Below are 21,735 nucleotides of genomic sequence, written 5' to 3' on the forward strand. Positions count from 1 at the left end.
TAGACTAGTTTTCATTGATTATAATGGGTGAATATATAGGTTTCTGATACTTTATGCAGCATTGTTGTTTTCTGTTACTTTCTTTATAAATAAAGTTTTCTGTTGCACATCCAAAGCTTTGGGGAGTCCCAGGAAACTTTAGCAAGATTATCATGATGATATGTCTGTGTCAGTAGTTAGAAATAATTAGCTTACAGGTTAAGCATTGGATAATTTTATTAATAAAGTGTACTTTCACAGTGAAAGTGAATTATTTAGGAGATATAGTTGTTTTTAATAAGATATTTTAGACTCTAAAAATTTATTCTGTTCAGACATGTAACTGTGAACTCTTATTTTAATTTTATATCCAAGCACCAAGAAAAATAATAACAAAAAAAGCTGATGTCAGCAAAGCAAACTTTAAGGCAAGAAGTCTTATTAGTTACACAAGGAGGCTTTACATAGTGATGAAAGGATGGGTCTAATAAGAAGAGGTGACAATACAGTATTTCTGAATTTGTGGAGACTTAACATAGGTCTGGAATACATGAAAATTGTCAGGTAATACTGGCATATAAAGCAATATAGAAAAAATTAAGATTGGACTCAGCTAAAAAATAACTCATAGATATATTACAAACATAAATAGATCAAGAACTGTAAACATTTTAGAATATAACAAGGAAATATCATCACATCTTCAGCATCAGAAAAAGATAAAAAAGAACCCACAAAAATCACTGATTTTTATTTAAAAAAAAAAGGTTGTTCATTTTGTCTGCATAAAAATTAAGTATTTACATTTATTGAAAGATATTCCAAAGAGAAGATAATCCACAGAGTGGGAAATTTATTTGTAATGAATATAACCAGCAAAAGACTAGGTCATATAAAAAACCCATAGAAAACATTTTTGAAAAAGACAAGACAATTTTGAAAAAATGGAAGGAGGTTTGAACAAGTAATTCACAAGAGAGTAATTCCAGATGGTCAATAGATCCATGAAAATATGTTCAACCTTTTGTAACCAGGGAAATGTAAATTAAAAACTAAATTAGATCCTACTACACAATTATCAGATGGGCAAAAAGTAAACAGTGTTAATATACTATATGTTCAAAAAGCTGTGGAGGCTTGGAGTACACTGCCTGAATGGATGTAAATCGTGTCCCTGGGGAAGCAGTTTGGCATTATTGTAAACGTGATAATGCACATACTCTATGATCTAGCATTTGACTCTCAGGAAAATTTCCTGACAGCATATTTTTTCATAGTCCCAAACTAGAGACAACCCAAATGTCCATTCATGTTAAAATGTACAAATAAAAGAGTGATATATTCATATAATGGGAGTGTTATATAGGAATGGCTATAATGAGTGAATGGGAATTACATCGGTGTGGATAAGTTTTATAAACATAACTGATGGAAAAGAACCTAATTAACCACAGTGGAATCCATACAGTTTGGCATAGCTGAACTCTGTCTTATAGAGATTTATTTATGAATGCTGAGAGCTAAGACTACAGTGCAGTTGACGGAAATCATCACCATGACACAGAAGACTAGAGCTGACTTGCAATGGGGACGGGGAATGAGTGGAGTGGGACCCAGGAGCAGTGTTGAGAGGTGGCAGGCTCCTATTTTATGTTTCTTAATTGTTTCTAGACAGGTCTTCTGTGCAAACATTCATTATATTGTACATTTATATCTTATTTTGTGTGTGAGAGTTGATAATAAAAAGGTAAAAATTTAAAATTTTCCCTTAAAGCTTGAGCACCATTGTTAAAACACTAAAGGCATGCTAAAGAAAAACATTCACAAGTGTTTCCTTTCTATAATAATTAAAATTTATCATTTGTGTATGGTATCACCTGATCTTTGTCTTCAGAAATTTATAATTTTAACAGAGCTATATCAATAAATGGTTCAGCAGAAATAATGAAATTATTTTGACTTTTTTCTGTTAATCATTAAGTTATAAATACAATTTCATGTTACTCTACTCTCTGCATATTACTTTTACTTATTAAAAATAATCATAGGAATTACATTTAAACATTTTGTTTATGTTGGAAATTAGATTATTTCCTTTTTTATTATTGTATTAAATGTTTATACTTTTACTTAACCAGCTTATATATTTTTAGTTACTTCTTTGTATAAATTTATAGAAAAATGAGTATTAACCTTAAATAATGGACATTTTGATATTTTACATTTTTTGGTGTGTTTAGCATGTTCACCCTATCTTAATCTCTCTTATAATATGTGTGTAACAGTGCATTACAATGTTATAATGTATTGCAGTGTTATGATGTATATGTAACTACAGACATTTTGGTATGTCTTTTAATAGATTCTGAGTGTGACTTTTCAAAAAAAAATTTCCAAAAGCAAAATTGTATAGCCCTTTGAAGTAAGGGCCATGTCTCTCACCCTGCTGCATCTGCTTAGGCTTTATCTGGGAGGTCTGCCACTCAGGACTTGTTAACTGGACAGCAGTCCTTTGCACTTTCCAAGTTTTCCTTCTCTTTGCTCTGCCTCACCACTCTTCTCCAGTTAATTTCTTATTTAGAGGTTTCACCCAAATTTATCTGCTTGATTTCATTCCCACTGAAATTTGGATTTCATTGTTTTTTGCCTGGAATGATTATAGTCTTTTCCTAACTGGTGCCCCTTTACTTTTTCTCCTTTTCAGTCCGTATACCACATTGCTTCTGATTATACTTGTAAATTCCAAATGTAATCATCTCATTACTTTAAAACCTTCAATAGTATCATCCTTTACCCAGTACTACATATTTGTGTCTCTATAGGTAGATATGTTTCTGAATACTTTCTTGTTCCACTAATGCATTAGTCTACCCCTGCAACAATTAGTTACAACTTTTAATGAGTCTCAAATCTCTGATAAACCATGTCTTTATGTACTATGAGGGCTTCCCTGATAGCTCAGTTGGTAAAGAATCCACCTGCAATGCAGGAGACCCCAGTTTGATTCCTGGGTTGGGAAGATCCCCTGGCGAAGGGATAGGCTACCCACTCCAGTATTTTTGGGCTTCCCTGGTGGCTCATTGGTAAAGAATCTGCCTGCAATGTGGGAGACCTGGGTTCGATCCTTGGGTTGGGAGGATCCCCTGGAGAAGGGAAAGTCTGCCCACAGTATTCTGGCCTGGAGAATTCCATAGTCCATGGGGTCGCAAAGAGTCGTACACAACTGAGCAACTTTCACTATGTACTATGAGGTCCATTGCTTCTCCAGTCAGACTTTTGAAATCATCTTGTCAAGTTCTATAAAAATAGCTGTTGGATTTTGATTGCCACTTCACTGAATCTATGAGTCTCTTTGGTAGAACTGTCATCCTACCAATATTGAGTCTTCTAACTCATGAGCATGATGTGTGTGTATGTGAGTGTGTGGGTGCATATACTTGTGCATCTTCATTAAAATATATCCCTTTACATTTTCATTTAAATGTATCCCAATTATAATTGTTCTTATAGATGTCTTAGAAATACTTTACTTAGATTTATATCTAGGTAACTGATTGTTTTAAATTTTATTTTGATATAATGTTAGACTTCAGAAAAGTTAGAAAAATAGTTCAAAGAATTCCTCTATACTTTTCACCAAAGTTATTGCTATAAACAATATTTATATACCCTCAAATTCATATGCTGAAACCTAACCCCCAGTGTGGTGCTATTTGGTGGTGGGGTCTTTGGGAGTTGATTTTTGTATAGAGTGTAAAAGTCCAGCTTTATTCTTTTGCATGTGGATATTCAGTTTTCCAGCACGAGTTGTTGAAAAGATTATGCTTTACCCATGGAATGGTCTTAGCTTCCATGTTGAACATCAGTTGACCATATATGTGAGCGTTTGTTTCTGGGACCTCTGTTTTGATCCATTGGTCTGTATATCTGTGTTGATGCTAATATCACACAGTTTTGATTACTATAGCTTTGTAATAAATTCTGGAATCAAGAAGTGTGATTGATCTAAATCTTTCTTTTTCAAGATTGTTTTGCTATTCATGAATCCTAGAGTTCCTTGTGGATTTTAGGATGAGTTTTACTATTTCTGAAAAGAAAAAAAACACACACTCAAATTGTGATTTTGATAGGAATTGCTCTGCATCTGTAGATTGCTTTAGGTAGTATTTTTATCTTAATATTTAAGTCCTGCAATCCATGAGCACAGGATATCTTTTCAAATTTATGTCTCCTGTTTCAAAACACTCCTTCAGCAGTGTTTTGTAGTTTTCAGTGTGTGAAAGCTACAAATTCAATTTGTTCCTAACCATTTTGTTCTTTGTTATTCTATTTTAAGTGAATTATTTTCTTGACTCCCATGTTGAATATGATATTAGTTGTTAGTTTTTCATATATGACTTTTAAGAGAGTTTTCTTCCATACATAGTTGATTATTGTTATTATGAAAGAGTATTGACATTGGCAAAATGTTTTGTATAAATTGAGATGAGCCTTTTTTTCCCTCATTCATCCTGTTAGTGTGGTATATATAATTGATCAAGTTTTTGTGTTGAATCTTCCTTGAATTCTAGGAATAAAACCCACTTGGTCACAGCATACAGTCTTCTAAATATGTTGCTTAATTTGGTGTATTATGTTGAGGATTTTTGTCAGCATTCATAAAGCATATTGGCTTAATTTTCTTGTGGTATCTTATGTGGCTTTGGTATCAGGATAATGATAACTTTATGGAGCGAGTTAGAAAGTGTCTCCTCTGCATTTTTGGATGAGTTTGAAAAAGGAGTTATGTTACCTCTTTAAATTTTAATAGAATTCACCAGTGAAGCTATCTGGCCCTGGGCTTTCCTTTATGAGGAGGTTTTTGATTGCTAATTTAATGTCTTACTAGTTACGGGTTTATTCAGATTTTCTATTTCTTTATGTGTCATTTTGGTAGATTATGTGTTGTTAGAAATGTGTCCATTTCATTTCAGTTATCTAATTATTGGTGTTCAGTTACTCATAGTGTAATTATATTTCTTTTTGTGTAAAATCAGTAGTAATATCCTAACTTTCACTCAGATTGTTATTTTAGTGTCTTAAGTCTTTTCTCTTTTATTCGTAGTCTAGCTAAAGTGATTTTGTCAGTTTTTTTCAAAGAATTAGGTTTGTGTTTTTGTTAATATACTTTCCTATATATATATATACATATATGTATATTTTTTTTGCCTCAGTTTTAATCTTTATTATTTTTGTCATTCTGTTGGCTTTGTGCTCTGTTTGTTTCACTTTTCCTATTTCCTTAAGCAAAGTCAGGCTTCCCTGATGGCTTAGAATCTACCTGCAATGCGGGAGACCTGGGTTTGATCCCTGGGTTGGGAAGATCCCCTGGAGAGGGGAAAGGCTACCCACTCCAGTATTCTGGCCTGGAAAACAGTCCATGGAGTTGCAAAGAGTCAGACATGACTGAGAGACTTCCACTTTCACTTTGAGCAAAGTCAGTTTATTAATTTGAGATCTTTCTTTTTGGATCTAAGTATTTAAAGTTATAAATAACTCACAGCACTTCTTTTGCTGCATCTCATAAGTTTATTATATTGCCATTTTCATTTTTCTCAAAGTACCTATTTCCCTTGTGTTTATCAATTGATTCATTAATTGTTTAACAGTATTATTTGATTTCCAAATATTTGTGTATTTTCCTGTGTTCCTTAATGTACTGATTTCCAGCTTTATTCTGTTGTAATCAGAAAAGGCACTTTGTTTAATTTCAATCTTTTGAAGTTTATTGAGAGTTTTTAGGGACCTAACATATGATCTATCCTGAAGAATGTTCCATGTTCACTTGATAAAAATGTATATTTAGCTATTCTGATGGAGGCCTCTATATATGTCTCTTAGGTCTAATGGATTTATAGTGTTGTTCATGTTCTCTGTTTCCTTATTGAGTTTCTGTATGGTTGTTATTTTTAAAAATGGGTTATTGAAGTCAGTAATATTATATAAAACTCTATCTCCTTCCAGTTCTTTCAGTGTTTGCTTTATATATTTTGGAGATTTGTTGTTGGGTGCAAAGTACATATATGTTTATAATTGTTACTTCTTCTTGATAAACTGAATTTTCCATCATTAATATATAATATTCTTTGTATCTTATAATAATTTTTGTCTGAAAGTCTATTTTTTTTGGTACTAGTATAGTCACCTAGCTTTCTTTTGGTTAATCTTTGCAGGTAAAGTTTTTTTTTTCTATGTAAGATATTTTTCTGTTCTCTCACTTTCAGCCTTTTTGTGCTGAAGAACTGAATGAGTCTCTTGTAGTTAGCATTGGATGAAACATTCCCTTTTTCCCCTTGATCCTTTTTGCCGTGTCTCTTTTTGACCGGAGAGGTGACTCCATCGATGTTAAAGTCGCTGCTTACGAAAGGGCTGCTGTCATTTTGCTGTTTGTTCTCTGTCTTTCTCATACTTTTTTGTTCCCTGTTTCTTCCATTCCTGCCTTCTTTTATGTTTACTTGATTTCTTATAGTGACACTTTTTGATTCCCTTCTCATTTCCTTTGTAAAGTTCTTTTTTTCTGTGGCTCCATTGGAGATGAAATATAGCATGTTGTTATAACAATCTAATTATAACTGATATCAACTTAGCTTCATTCCAGTATAAACACTCTCCCTATTTACAACTCTGCATTCCCCTTAACTTACTGATGTTCTAAATTATATCTTTAGGGGCTTCCCTGGTGTCTCAACAGTAAAGAATCTGCCTGCCATTTCAGGAGATGTGGGTTTGATCCCTGGGTCGGGAAGATCTCCTGGAGAAGGAGATGGCAACCCACTCTGTAATTCTTGCCTGGGGAATCCCATGGACAGTGGTGTCTGGTGGGCTACAGATCATGGGGTTGCAAAGAATCAGATGTGACTTAGTGACTAAACAACCACAACAAATTTTATCTTTAATATTGTGTGCCCAATAACATAATTGATAATTGTTCTTATGCATTTGTTTTTTTAAATTTTACAGAAAATAAAAATAGTGGTTACAAGCCCAAATTACCATAATTCTGACATTTATACCCACTGTGTGTTTACCTTTACTAGAGATCTTTATTTTTCACCTGACTTGGAGTTACTGTCTAACATCCTTTAATTTCTACTTTGAAAGGACTCCTTTTAATATTTCTTGTAGGACAGATCTAGTGGTAATGGATCTCTTCATCTTTTCTTTATCTTGGAATGGCTTTATGTCTCCCTAATTTTTAAAGGACATTGGTGCCAGATATATAATTCTCAGTTGATGCTTTCCCCCCCAGCACTTTAAATGTATCTTCCTACTTACTACTGGCCTCATGAGAGAGAAATTAGCTAATAGTCTTTTATAGGGTCTCATATACATGACTAATCTTGCTGTTTTCAATATTCTTCTATACTTTGTCTTCAAGAGTTTGCTTTTTCCTTTTGGCTTAGCAGTGACCCATCAATTTCTCTTGATCCTCATGCATTTTACTATAATCATCAAGGCAAAGACAGAGACTACCTTCTATTTTGTCTTCTTTTTTGAGCAGTGTGTTTTGTTTTACTAAAAATTCAGTTTCTTTAATACATATGATTAATTGAAAGTGAAGTCGCTCAGTTGTGTCTGACTCTTTGCCACCTCGTGGACTGTAGCCTATCAGGCTCCTCCGTCCATGGGATTTTCCATGGCAAGAATATTGGAGTGGGTTGCCAATTAGGTTATTTGTGTAAGGGATAACATTCTGATAATTTGTGGCCTTTAAGGTCTACATTTGTTCCTAGCTAGTGGCACTTCACACATTTTGTCATGTTTTATTTTCATTTCCATTTACTTCAAAATGCTCGTTTCTCTTCTGATTTCTTCTTCAAGCAATTGATTATTGAAACTGTGTTTAATTACCAACTGTTATGGAAATGTCCAGAGGTCTTTTTTTATTGAAATCTAATGTAATTCAATTGTTAAAGAGAATGTGTGGTATGTGAATACTTTGTGGGCTTTCCAGTTGAAGAACCTGCCTGCCAATGCAGGAGACACAAAAGCCAGTGCAGGAGACATAAGAGACATGAGTTTGATCCCTGGGTTGGGAAGATCCCCTGAAAATGGGTATGGCAACCCACTCCCACAATCCTGGTGGGCTACAGTCCATAGGGTCACAAAGAGTTGGACTTTTTAATTATTGAAGTGTGTTTTCTGCTATATGTTTCTGGTTATATTCATGCCCTTATCATTGTGGGGTATTTTTTATTCCTTGTAATAATCTTTCCTCTGACTTCTGTTTTGTCTAATATTAATACAGATTTCTTTTTATTGGTGTTAGCACGGATTATCAGTCATAGTTCCACTAGAGAAAACAATCAGTAGGAGATATATATTGAGAGATTTATTACAAGAAATTGTTTGATATGATTATGACAACTAGTGAGACAATTCCAAAATGTATAGGACGGGCTGTCAGAAAGGGCAGGCAAAAAACTGTTGGCCACAGTCTGAAGCTGCAGTCCACAGGCAGAATTTCTTCTTATTTAGGGGAGTTGTAGTTCTGTTGTTAGCCCTTTGACTAATTTAATCAGTCCCACCAGATTATCTCATTTACTTAAAGTCAACTGATTGTAAACTTTTCATCTTATCTACAAAATCTCTTTACAGCAATGCCTGGATTAGTGTTTGATTGAATAACTAGTGAGTATCAATCACTTAGCCAGGTTGACAAATAAAATTGATCAGTACAAATGCTGTATCTTTTACTAGACCCTTACTTTAAACTTATGTCTTTATGTTAAGATGTACTTACTTAGATAACATGTAATTTGATCTTGCTTTCCAAATCCAGTCTGCGAATATATGTCTTTTCATTGGGATCTTTAAACCCAATTTACTATATAACTACTCTTATTGTCAAGTTCAAGTGTATCATCTCACCATTTTCTGTTTCCCCAACTTATTTTTTGTTCCTTTTTTTCTATTTTTCTGCATTCGATTAAATCAGTTGAAGTGTGTGTTCCTCTACGTATCTGCCTTGTTGACCTGTTACAACTCTGTGTATTTTTATTGTAATGGTTATTTTAGGTTTACAGTGTATGTCGTTAATTTATCACAGTCTGTATTTATTATTATACCACTTCATATAAAATCTTTATAAACATCTTATAAATATACTTCCATTTCTTCCCTCCTTATTATTGATACCCATCCAGTTTAGCTTACCTGTGTCACAAACCCCACACTATGTTGTTCTGTTTATTAAATCTTTTATGGGGATATAAATAATAGGAAAAAGTTACATGTATTTGTTGTTCAGTCACTAAGTCATGTCCCACTCTTTGTGACCCCATGAACTGCAGCACGCCAGGCTTCCCTGTTCTTCACTATCTCCCTAAGTTTGCTCAAATTCATGTTCATTGAGTCAGTGATACCATCCAACCATCTCATCCTCTGTCACCCCCTTCTCTGCTTGCCCTCAATCTTTCCCAGCATCAGAATCTTTTCCAATCAGTCGACCGGAAGGTGGCCGAAGTATTGGAGTTTCAGTTTCAGCACCAGACCTTCCAGAGAGTATTCAGGGTTGATTTCCTTTAGAATCGACTGGTTTGATCTCCTTTCTGTGCAAGGGACTCTCAAGAGTCTTCTCCAACACCACAATTCAAAAACATCAGTTGTTCAGCACTCAGCCTTCTTTATGGCCCAACTCTCACATCCATACATGACTGCTGGAAAAACCATAGCTTTGACATATATGGACATTTGTCTGTAAAGTGATGTCTCTGATTTTTAATATGCTGTTTAGATTTTTCTTCCAAAGAGCAAGTGTCTTTTAATTTTGTGGCTGCAATCACCCTCTGAAGTGATCTTGGAGCCCAAGAAAATGAAATCTGACACTGTTGCCACTTTCTCCTCATCTATTTGCCATGAAGTGATGGGATCAGATGCTATGATCTTCATATTGTGAATATTGAATTTTAAATCAGCTTATTTAGTCTCCTCTTTCACCTTCACCAAGAGGCTCTTTAGTTCCTCTTAGTTTTCTGCCATTAAAGTGGTATCATCTGCATATTTGAGGTTGTTGATATTTCTCCCAGCAGTCTTGATTCCAGTTTATAAGCCATCCAGCCCAGCATTTCTTATGATATATTCTACATATAAGTTAAATAAGCAGGGTAACATTATACACCCTTGACATACTCATTTTCCAATTTTGAACCAGTCTCTTGTTCCATGTCCAGTTCTATCTGTTGCTTCTTGGCCTGCACACAGGTTTCTCAGGAGGCAGGTAAGGTGGTCTGGTATTCCCATTTCTTTAAGAATATTCTACAGTACTTACCCATCTAATTATCCTATCCATTAGTCTTGATTCTTGGTATAGACTCAATTCCATGCAGAATTCTCTTCCTATGGCCTGAAGGATTTCATTTAACATTTCGTCTGGTGTGAGTTTGCTACTGATGAATAGTCATATTTTTTTGTTTTCATTTTTGAACAGTTTTGTTTACTGGATATAGAATATATTTAAATGTTGACCCTGTCTTCTCACTTGAATTGTTCCAGTTGGAAATCTGTATCATCCTCATTTTTTTCCTGTATACAATAGGTGTGGTTTTTTTGAGAATTCTTTTAAGATTTTCTTTTTATTATGCTTTTGAGGAATATAAATATGATGCATTTTGATGTTTTTTTCATGATTCTTTGTTAGTAGTTTGTTGTTGAGTTTCTTAGATTTGTGGACTAAGTGATCTTCAAATTTGAAAAATTTTATTTATTCAAATAATTTTCCTATTAGCAACTTTTTCTTCTTCTGAGATTCCAATTAAATGTGTATTAAACTGACTGATATTTCCCTCATCAATCCAATTAATGGCATCTCTGAAAAGCCTCCAACTAGTATCACACCTAGTTGGGAAAGCCTGTGGGCCCTGACAACTGGAAGAGAAAAGGAATGCCAACTCTCATCACTTTTGGTGAATACTTTTCTGAACATTCTAGGAAGACTAATGGGTTGACAAAAAGAAATCAAGAGCATGAAAACTGTAAATAAAGCAGTGAAACTGTCTTTATTCCTATGTGAGAAGAATGGGTATGAAAACAATCCTAAAAAAAAAAATGAACACTTAGAACTATGAGTTTTAGCAAGGCCACGCTAAAGTGATTTAACTAGAACACAGGTGAAGCTTCCTGTGAAGGCCTCAACAATCTATTGTCCTTGCTTCTGCTCAGATATATCTATTATCAGAATTTGATATTTTTTACCTCAACTCAGGATTTTATACTTTCAACCCTATTGAGGCAGTCAACAATAGCAAATAGTATTGGTTTGCATGATAATCAATGAGTAGTGTCTTATCTTAAATAACTTCTGCAGCTTGCTTTGTTTGGGCTCAGCATTGACATACAATTTAGTATACATGTTGAATTATGCAGTTTAATGACTTGGACTGTATTCATCCATGAAACTATTACTGTGGTCAAGAAGAGGATCTCTGCCATAATCCTGAACTTTGCTTGTGCCTTTTTGTAATCAGTCCTCCTTAAGTATCCATTCCCAGGCTGACTTTGATATTATTCTCTGTATCACTACGTATTTACATCCGTTTTATAGTTTTTAATAAGTGGGCCCATGCAGTATATGCTCTTTGTCTGGATTCTTGCCCTCAGCATGATGATTGTGAGGTTCATCAGCACATTGCCTGTAGTAATAGTCTGCTCCTCTCTATTGCTGAGTAGCCGTCCGTTGTGTGGATGACCGCGTTTGTTACCCGTTCACCTGATGATGGCCGTTTGGGTTGTCTCCAGCTTTAGGCCGTTATAAATAAAGCTACTATGAACCTTCCTGTACAAGTCTGTGTGTGGACAATACCTATGACTGCGATTGCTGGGTCATACGGTAAGTTTATGTTTACCTTTATTTAAAAAAAAAGCCAAGTTATTTTTAAAGTGGCTGTAAAATTTTCATGTTCTACCAGCAAAGTTGTGGAGTTCTTGTTCTATTTAATAAATATTTTCCAAAGCATAGAGTAGTCACTGTTTTTAATTTTAACCATTCCAGTGTGTGTATGTGTAGTGGTATCTCATTGTGGTTTTAATTGTAATTTTCCTTTTAACAAGATATTTTCAAGTTTCTATTGGATGTCAGTTTTCTTTTGCACAATGTCTATTCAGATATCTTTGCAATTTTTAAAGTGGGTTCTTTGTCTTACTGAGTTGTTACAGAGTTCTTAATTTAGTATGGACAAAAGTTATTTTCTGACATATATACTATGAATATATTCTTCCAGACTAAGGCTTGCATTTTTGTTTTCAAAGCAATAAGTTGAAGAAGTCCAGTTTATTAATTTTTTTTAATTCTGTGGTTCATGTGTTTTTGTGATCTAATAAAACTTTTCCTACCCTAATGTCACAAAGATTTTCTACTGTGCTTTTTATTTAGTACTTTTGGGTTGAGCATTTAAGTCTATGCTTGAATTAATATTTCTGTTTGGTATGAGGTTAAGGGTCAGTATTCATTTTTCACAATACAGATAGCCTATCTTGGTGATCCAGAACCATTTGTGGAAGACTTTTCTTTTCTCTTTAAATTTTCCTTGATGCGTGCTTCATTTGTTTCCGACTCTGTGTGACCCTATGGACTGTAGCCTGCCAGACTCCTCTGTCCGTGGAATTCTCCAGGCAGGAATACTGGAGTGGGTTGCCATACCTTCCTCCAGGGGATCCTCCTGACTCAGGGACTGAACCCACACCTTTTACATCTCCTACATTGGCAGGCAGGTTCTTTACCGCTAGTGCCACCTGGGAAGCTCCTTGGTACTGCTGTCAGAAATTGAACTGGCTATATTAATTCTGGTCCTCTTATCCTTATATTTATTATTTCACCAATACCATGTGTCTTTACTAATGAGCTTCATAATAAGTCCTTTATTTAAAATTTTCTTTGCTTATTCTGTTTCTGAATTACTATAGCATATAAGAATACAGTTGATTTTTAAATATTAACCTGGCTCCAGTGTCTCTGTTTAATTCAAATGATGAGAGCTCATAATTATTTTCTAGACCCTATATATATTTTTTCAAGAATAAATATATCATCTTCAAATAAATTTTATTTTTTTCTGATATTTGTGCCATTTTTTTCCTTTACTTGTTTTATTGCCAAGACTAAGTCTTGAGTAAAAACAGGCATTCTTATCCTGTTCCCAATATTAGAGATAACTCTTTCTTTTTCAGTATGGTATTAGCACTAGGACTGTCTTAGACACTTGTTTTCAGCTTGATGTAGTCCCTACTGTTATTTTCTTTTTTTAAGATGCATTTATTCATTTTTGGCCATACTAGATCTCATTGCTGTGTGCAGGCTTTCTCTGGTTGTGGCAGGCAGGGGCTACTCTTTGTTGCACGGCACGGGTTCTCATTGCAGTGGCTTCTCTTGTTGAGGCGCACAGGCTCTAGGTGTGCGGGCTCAGTAGTGGTGACTCATAGGCTTAGCTGCCTTGTAGCATTTGGGATCTTCCCAGAGCAGGGATTAAATACATGTCGCCTGCATTGGCAGGCAGATTCTTAACCACTGTACCGCCAGGGAAGCCCAGTCTCCTACTGTTCTAAAGTCATGATCATGAGTAGTTAATGAATTTTGTCCCATTCTTTATCTGAATTTTTAAAATATATATTTTTATTATATTAGTATAGAAATTTACATTGGTTGATTTTCTAATGTTGAACTAACCTTGCATTCCTGAGATAAACTCTACCAATTGTGATCTTTTATTCTTTTGACTTACTGTTTTATTTCACTTGTTAATATTTATACCTTTTTCAACAAGAGTATTTATCTTTTTTTAAATGTCTTTGTCATATGTATGAAATACAGTTATGTTGGCATCATAAAATGACTTGGGCAATTTTCCCTCCAACTTTATTTTCCAAAAGAGTTTCTGTAAAACTGATATTATTTCATCTTTCAGTATTTGATGGATTACTCAGGAAGCTGATCTGTTTCATTGATCTTTGTGTCAATTTTTCTACCAAAACTTCTACTGTACTGTCGCTGAGTACTAAGATTTAGTAGTGTGATTCTCTTTTCTTCTCTTGCAAAGTTGTCTTAGCTATTGTAGCTCATTTGCTTTTCCTTATAACAGTTTCAATCAGTTAAGCTGCCTTTTTTATATTATTTGATTATTTTAAGTAATATAGTTAAAACATTTAATGCCATTTTAGTTGTATTTGATTCATTTAATTTCCTTTTTGACTGTACTTTTTATATGTTTTTGGTAGTCTAAAGACTATACAAATTTAAAATTTCATAATCTACTTAAGAGTTGATATTACACCAATTCACAAAAATGTAGAAACCTTACAATGCTTGTAATCCCTTATCTGGCTACCATCTCACTGCTGTTTATTTTATAATCATATTTATTACTTATTGGTACACTGAAAGGGCTTCCTCTGTGCCTCAGATGGCAAAGAATCCACCTGCAATGCTGGAGACCTCAGTTTGATCCCTGGGTTGGGAAGATCCCCTGGAGAAGGGAAAGGCTGCTCATTCCAGTATTCTGGCCTAGAAAATGCCATGGACTGTATAGTCCATGGGGTCACAAAGAGTCAGACATGACTGATTGACTTTCAGTTTCACTTTTCACACTGAAAAGTTCTCCAAACCCTATTGTGATTTTTGCTTTTAATAATCTTACATATTTTAAATAACTTAAGGAGAAAATAGTCTTTCATGTTTATCCAGATGTTTTCCATTGGTGATGGAGGTTTCCTCTTCCAGATGTTATGTCTGTCAGATATTCTCTTTCACATAGTATCTTTCAGATATTATGTCATCTGAAAGAATTTCCCCAAGCAATTCTTGTAGAGCAGGTATGCTGGTAGCAAATTCTCTTACCTTTTCTTTATCTAAAGATGACACTTCTCTATCTAAAGATCTCTGTTCTTCATTTTTTGATGGATATTTCCCCTGAGTATAGAATTTTGGGTTGAAGCTTTTTTTTTCCAGTTCTTAAAAGTGTTTTTCCACTGTCTTCTGACCACTGCAGACTGATTTAGAAATCTACAGTCACTTGAATTGTTGTTTCCTTGTATATAATTTGTTATTTTTGTCCAACTGCTTTCTGGAACTTTCTTATATATTGTCAACCTTTTGAATGTGATGTTTATAGACATTTTGAAAAGTAATATCTATTTAGGGTTCTATGAGATCCTTGAATCTGTGAATTTGTCTTTCACCAAATTATGTAATATCATTTCTATATATTGCTGGATTACCTATTTCTCTTTTCTTTTTCAGTATTGACAGTGATACCCATATGTTATGCCTATTGCTGCTGTGATATAGGTGCCTGAGGGTTTAGTGTTTTTTAATGTTTTCTCTCTGTTCTTCAGTTTATTTATTTATCTACCTTAGAATAATATTGTCTGATAGTTCAAGCATCTGTTTTCTTGAGGTTAGCATTTGCTTATCTTTTCTCTTGCTAATAGGTCACGTTTTCTTGGACTTTTGGATGTTGATTTACTTTCTGTTATCATAACTAGTGAACACTATGTTGTGTATCCTCTGAATTCTGTTGTGATCATCTGGGGAAGATAGGTGTTTTTGGTTTAGTAGGAAACCTAATTCAAATCCAGTTCAGTTCTCAAAGACTTTGTTATGCTGGTTTGGGGTCTTTTCCCTGATTATATGTTCAGGAGTTTGACCGCAGTTTGTACGGTTTCAGATCTAAGTTTAGTTCTCTGACGTCTTTGTATGTTGACTTGGGTCTATGTAGTGTACATGTGGCACAGGAATTTTGCTGAGTCTTGTACAGGCTCATATACAGAATTAAGGGAACTCGTTCTTAGCATCAGTTGCCTCCAGGACTTCCCCCTCACTCTGTTGTCTCTCTGGGCTTTATTCCTTGATTCCATTGACCAAAAGTATGTCACGTTTTCAGTTGAAGTTTTATCTGCCTGTACAGTAATGCTTTGCAAATCAGTCAACCTCGGTGGTATGGCTGAGAGAGAAAACTAAAATAAATGAGACACTTGTCTTGGTGTGAGTGGCTTCTCTTAACTACCTCTACAAATTCACCTAAAGTCTTTGCTTTTTAGAGACCCTCAGGTAGTTATTTCATTTTTAGTTCTAGTTTTAGCCATAACCATTGGGCTGAAAGGGCACTAGCCCATTCAGCATTTGGCATTAGACCACCACCACAGCTGAACTGTAGCTCCCTGTGGGAAGAGTTGTAATTAAAACGGTTAATTGACAAAGTGCTTTTTGGGTTTTCTGGGTCCATTTTTATAATTTTACGTGCAAGATATTTGTCCATTTTCTTTAAATGGTCAAATATATTCCACAAACTTAGCAGTATTATCTTATTTTACCGCTAATGTCATTGAATCTGTAGTGATATTTCTTCTATCATTCTGGTGTTAACTCATTTATCTTGACTAATTTGTTTCTGCTTTTATAAGCTCTAGTTGGAAATTTATGAATTTTATTAGTATCTTCAAAGAGCCAACTCATAGTTTATTGAATTTTTTATTTGTCTGATTTCTTTCTTATATATGATCTTTAACATTTTATAAATACTATTTTTGCTTTCTTTCTCATCTGAAACAATGTGCTCCACTTTCTTTAGTTTAAGAGAACAGCATACTATTACACTGATTTTATATCTTTTTCTTTGCTTATATAAGTATTTAAGGCTGTATGTTTTTCCCTGCCCTTGTTTTACCTTCATCCCACTATTTTAAGTTTTTCACTTGGTACAAAATGTTTTCTAACTTTCTTTGTAACTTTATTTGTCCCAGGGCTCTTTTTGTAGTATGCTCTTTAATTCTCATATAATTGATCATTTCCAGTGTATCTTTGTAGTGTTGATTTCTAACTATTTTTTTTTTCCAATTTAGAAAACATGCTGTATATTACTTAGAATTTTTAGTTGTTTTGAGAAGTGTTTTAAGACTTGATGAATGTTCCCATGTCCTCTTTAAAAATATTTATTCTGGCATTTAAGGTAGAAGTCAAGTTTTCTTTGTCTCTGTTGTTCTGGTTTCCACTTGTTAAATCAATTTGTAAGAGTGAAATGTTGAAACCCAAAGTTGTAATTGTGGATGGGACTGTTTCTTATCAAGTATTTTGAGCCTCAGTAATCAAGTAAATAGGCCCTTAGGATTGCTGTTTTTTCTTGATCGCCTGACTCTCCAGCATTATGTACTGATGCACCTTTTTGTCCCTGATAGTATTGGCCGCACTGATGTCTGCTTTCCCGTGGTTGCTGCTTATGTCTTGTGCCAGTCTGAGATAGACCATGTTAACTTTCTGCTTAACCGTTTGACAGAGATGTTGATAACATCTTTTGATAGGCAGAAATTTTACTTTTAATGAACTCCAGTTTATCCATTTTTAAAAAATTTTGTTGCCATATCTAAAGGCATGAAGATTTAGCCCTATGTTTTCTTCTAGGAATGTTTAGCCTTGTAATTAAGTCACAGTTGATATCTGTATAAAGCATGAGGTTGAGCATCCAACTACATTTTTCTGCTTGTAGAAATACAAATTTCTGAGCACCATTTATTGAGGATACTAATTTTCACATTGAATGGACTTGGCACCCTTATCAAGAATCAGTTGGTTGTAAATGAATAGGTTTATTTATATTCCATTGGTCTATAGGTCTATCTGTTTTGGTTACTAGTGCTTTGTAGTATGCTTTGAAATGGGGATATATGGATCCTCTAGGTTTGTTGTTTTTCAAAACTGTGTTTTAGCTATTCAGGACCATTTTCAATTTGATATGATTTGAGAATTGCCTTTTTTAATTTCTTTCTTAAAAAACCCTAGTGATATTTTCATAGAGGTTGCATTGAATCACTAGATTACTTTGTGTACTATTGACATCTAAATTTCCATTTATTTAGGTCTCCTGTTGTTTCAGTGATGTGTTGTAGTTTTTAGTATACAAGTATTTTACCTCCTTGTTTCTAGTTTTGTCTTATTGTTTGATTATTCCCTTTTTTATGTGTCTTCTTGCCTCTTTTTCACCCCTCATAATTTTTGTGTGGGTTCCAAATATTGTGATTTTTATCTTATTTGGTGCTAAATAGTTTTATATTCCTGTGAATTTTGTCTTCTTTCTTTTCAGATGTAATTAATACATTATCAAAGACAATTTGATCATTTCTTTTCTAATTTTATTAGATGTTCTGGTTCAGTATTCAATCTAAAGCTGTTCATTTTATATGACTTTGCAAAATGCTCTACCCCAGACTTCTTACCAACCTACGTAAGAATGAATTTTCTCAATAACATGGAGCAGCATTCCCCGTTCCATAGATTAGGACCTTGATCATTATCCATTTTAGATAATAGCAGTGTGTACATGTCCACCCCAAACTCCCTAACTAAACCCTTCACCCCATCTTTCACGCTGGCAACTGTTAAGTTTGTTCTCATAAGTCTGTGTGAGTCTGTTTCTGTTTTGTAAATAAGTTCATTTGTATAGATTCCACATATAAGGGATGTCACATGATACTTCTCCTGTGTCTGACTTACTTCACTCAGTATGTCAGTCTCTAGGTCCATCCATGCTGCTGCAAATGGCATTATTTCATTCTTTTTAATGTTGAGTAACATTAAATTGTATATATGTACCACATCTTCTTTATCTGTTCCTCTGTTGATGAACATTTAGGTTGCTTCCGTGTCTTGGCAATTGTGAACAGTGTTGCAGTGAACACTGAGATGCATGTATCTTCTCAAGTATTCATTCTCAAGTCTTGATTATATACAAAGAATGAAATTATTCTGAATTATAATGGCAATTCTGTGCTTAACTTTTTGAGTACTTGTCAAACTGTTTAGGACAGTGCATGCAAAATTTTACAGTTCTGCTAATATACAAGGGTGTCTATCTTTCCTCAACACTTGTTACTTTCCTTTAAAAAATTGTAGCTGTCCTTGTGTGTGAAATAGTATCTTAGTATTGACTTAGTAGTATCTCTTTATTCCCAAGTGACTAATGATGCTGAGCATTTTTTCCTATACTTGGTGGCCATTTGTATATCTTCAAAAAAACGTCTAGGCAAGTCCTCTGTTCATTTTTTAAGTTGGGTTTTTGTCTTTTTGTTGTTGAGCTCTAAAGGCTATGTACATACTCTTTATTTAGCACATGTATGATTTGCAAATATTTATCTATTCTCAAATATTTTTTTTCACTTTACTGATAATGTCCATTTATGCATAGAAGTCTTTTTCATTAAGTCCAGTTTATCTTTTTCTTATTTATTGCTCATGCTTTTGGTGTCATATCTAAGAAAAACTGTGGGAAATCCAAAATTGTAAAAAAAATCTACCACTTTTCTTTTTCTCAAAGAAAAAGACTTGAGGTAATTTTTAGAAAGCAGTTTGAGTTAGGGGTCCAGACCTATTCTTTGCATGTGACTGTCTAGTTGTCCCAGGACCTTTCATTATAAAACTCACTTAGGGTGATTTTGTCATCCTTGTTAAAAATCAGTTGCTGTTGATGTACGAGTTTATTTCTGGACTCTCAGTTCTATTCCATTTGTGTATGTTCTGTCATTTTATAGTACTATACTGTTTTGATTATTGTAGCTTTGTAACGAGCTTTAAAATTTGTAAGTGTGAGTACTCTAGCTTTGTTCCTTTTTTTTCAGCACTATGTTGTATATTTGAGACCCTTTGAAATTCCATGTAAATTTGAGGATTATCATCCCATCTCTTCAAAACAAGTTGGCAGGATTTTGATTCAGAATACATTGGATCTATAGATTGCTTTGGACTATATTGTCATCTTAATAATACTGTCTTCCAGTTCTAGAACATAGGATGTCTTTCCCTCTGTGTAGGTCTCTTATTTCTTACAGTCATGTTTTACAATTTTAATGTACAAGTTTTCCACCTCCTTGGTTAACTTTACGTCTGGATTATCATGTAGATAAAATTGTTTTCCTAATAAAATTTTGGAAATTTTCACTGCCACGGTATAGATGTAACTGATTTTTTGTGTTGATGTTGTACCCTGTAACTTTGCTGAATTCCTATTTTAGCTCTAGTAATATCTATGTGTTCTCGAGTTTCTCTCCCTCTTTCATACTCCCTCCCTCACTATTCCCATTGCCCCCTCCCCACCTTGTGTATACACATACACACAATCATGTAAGCTACAATTAGATAAATAACTTTTTATTTTATAATTCAGATGCCTTTTATTCTTTTTTCTTGCCTGATTGCTCTCTCTAGATCTTTCTGTAGAACATCCTTGCCTTGTTCTCTACCTTAGGGGTAAAACTTTCAATATTTAACTATTAAAGATGCTGCTAGCTTTGCATTTTTCATAAAGGCCTTTGTTAGATTGAATTTTTTCAATTTATTCCTAGTTTATTGAGTGTTTTATGATAAAAATTTTGGACTTTATAAAATTCTTTATCTGCGTCAATTGAGATGATCATGTAGTCTCCCCCCCCCCCCCGCCGCTATTTGTATGGTATATTACTTTGATTGATTTTTTATACATTTAGCTACCTTTTTGGTTCCTGGGATATATCCCACTTTATTATGGTAAATAGTATTTTCATATAGTGCTGCAAGTTGCTACTAGTATTTTGTTGAGGATATTTGCATCTGCATTCAAGAGTTATTGCCTTTTATTTCATTGTCTTAGTAATATCTCTATCTGACTTTGATATCACAGATTGATTTAAAAGTGTTTCTTTCTGTTTTTGAAATAGTTTGAGAAGAATTGGTTTAATTTTTCTTTAACTATTTGGTAGTATTCATCAGTGAAGTCATCTTACCTTGAGATTTTCATTATTGGAAGTTTTCAGTTAATAACTGAACATCTTTACTTGTTATGGTTTTCTTTAGATTTTCTGTTTCTTCTTCAGTTTGTCATGCATGTGTTTACAGATATTTTTCATTTTTGTCTAACTTACCAAATTTGTTCATATATAATTTTTCTTAGAATTGGCTTATCCTTTTTATTTCTGTAAGTTTGGTAGTGATGTCCTGTGTTTTCTTCTGATTTTAGAAATTTGAATCTTTTTTTTAAATTTAATCTAACTAGAAGTTTGTCAGTTCTTTTAGTCTTTACAAAACTTGACTTTTCTTTCCCTTGCTTTTCGTTATTTTTTAAATTCCCTCTCTCATTAATATTCACTTTAATCTTTCTAAAAGGTTTTCTTCCTTCTGCCACTTTTGATTTAGTTTGCTCCTTTCTCATCCATTCAGGTATATAGTTATCTTATAAATTTAGGATCTTTCTCTTTTTTTTTTTCAGTGTAGGCATGTAGTGATGATAAATATTCCTCTGCTTTCACTTAATCTCATATGGTTTGGTGTGTTCTGTTTTCATTCTAATTCTTCTCAATATGTTTTCCAATTTCCCTCTTGATATCTTCTTTATCCTGGTGGCCTTTTTAGGAGTGTGTTGTTTAATTTCTACATTTTTGTGAACATTCCACTTTTACTTTTGCTACTGATTTCTTCAGTAGCTTCATTCTCTTGTGATTGTAGATGATTTATGTGATGCAGTTTCTTTTTAACTTATGAATAATTGTCTTGTGTCCTAAAGTATTGCCCATCCTAGAAAATAATCCATGTGTACTTGATAAAAATGGGTATTTTGTTTCTCTAAATGAAGTGTTATGTATATGTATTGAATTTAGTTGGTTTATAAATTTGTCAAATTCTGTTTCTTTTTTAATCCTCTGTCTAGAGACTTCCATTATCAGAAGTAAGGTAACAAAATTTCCAGTTATTGTTGTAGAGCTATCTAT

The 21,735-nt window shown here is 33.8% G+C and overlaps 1 protein-coding gene across 3 annotated transcripts in view; it reads left to right on the forward strand.

The window, feature by feature from the left end:
- ZPBP (zona pellucida binding protein) overlaps window positions 1–21,735 on the forward strand; it is a 112,720-nt gene that overhangs the window by 80,787 nt on the left and 10,198 nt on the right. Inside the window, exon 8 of one of the 3 annotated variants that reach the window (XR_009696610.1) lies at window positions 11,686–11,845. The exons of the other annotated variants lie outside the window; for them this stretch is intronic. The gene's annotated coding sequence lies outside the window, so the exon portion shown is untranslated. The remainder of the gene's footprint in view (window positions 1–11,685; window positions 11,846–21,735) is intronic. 3 annotated transcript variants of the gene reach the window in all.

The sequence above is a fragment of the Dama dama genome, chromosome 18, assembly GCF_033118175.1.
Source record: "Dama dama isolate Ldn47 chromosome 18, ASM3311817v1, whole genome shotgun sequence".
Taxonomy (NCBI): Eukaryota; Metazoa; Chordata; class Mammalia; order Artiodactyla; family Cervidae; genus Dama; species Dama dama.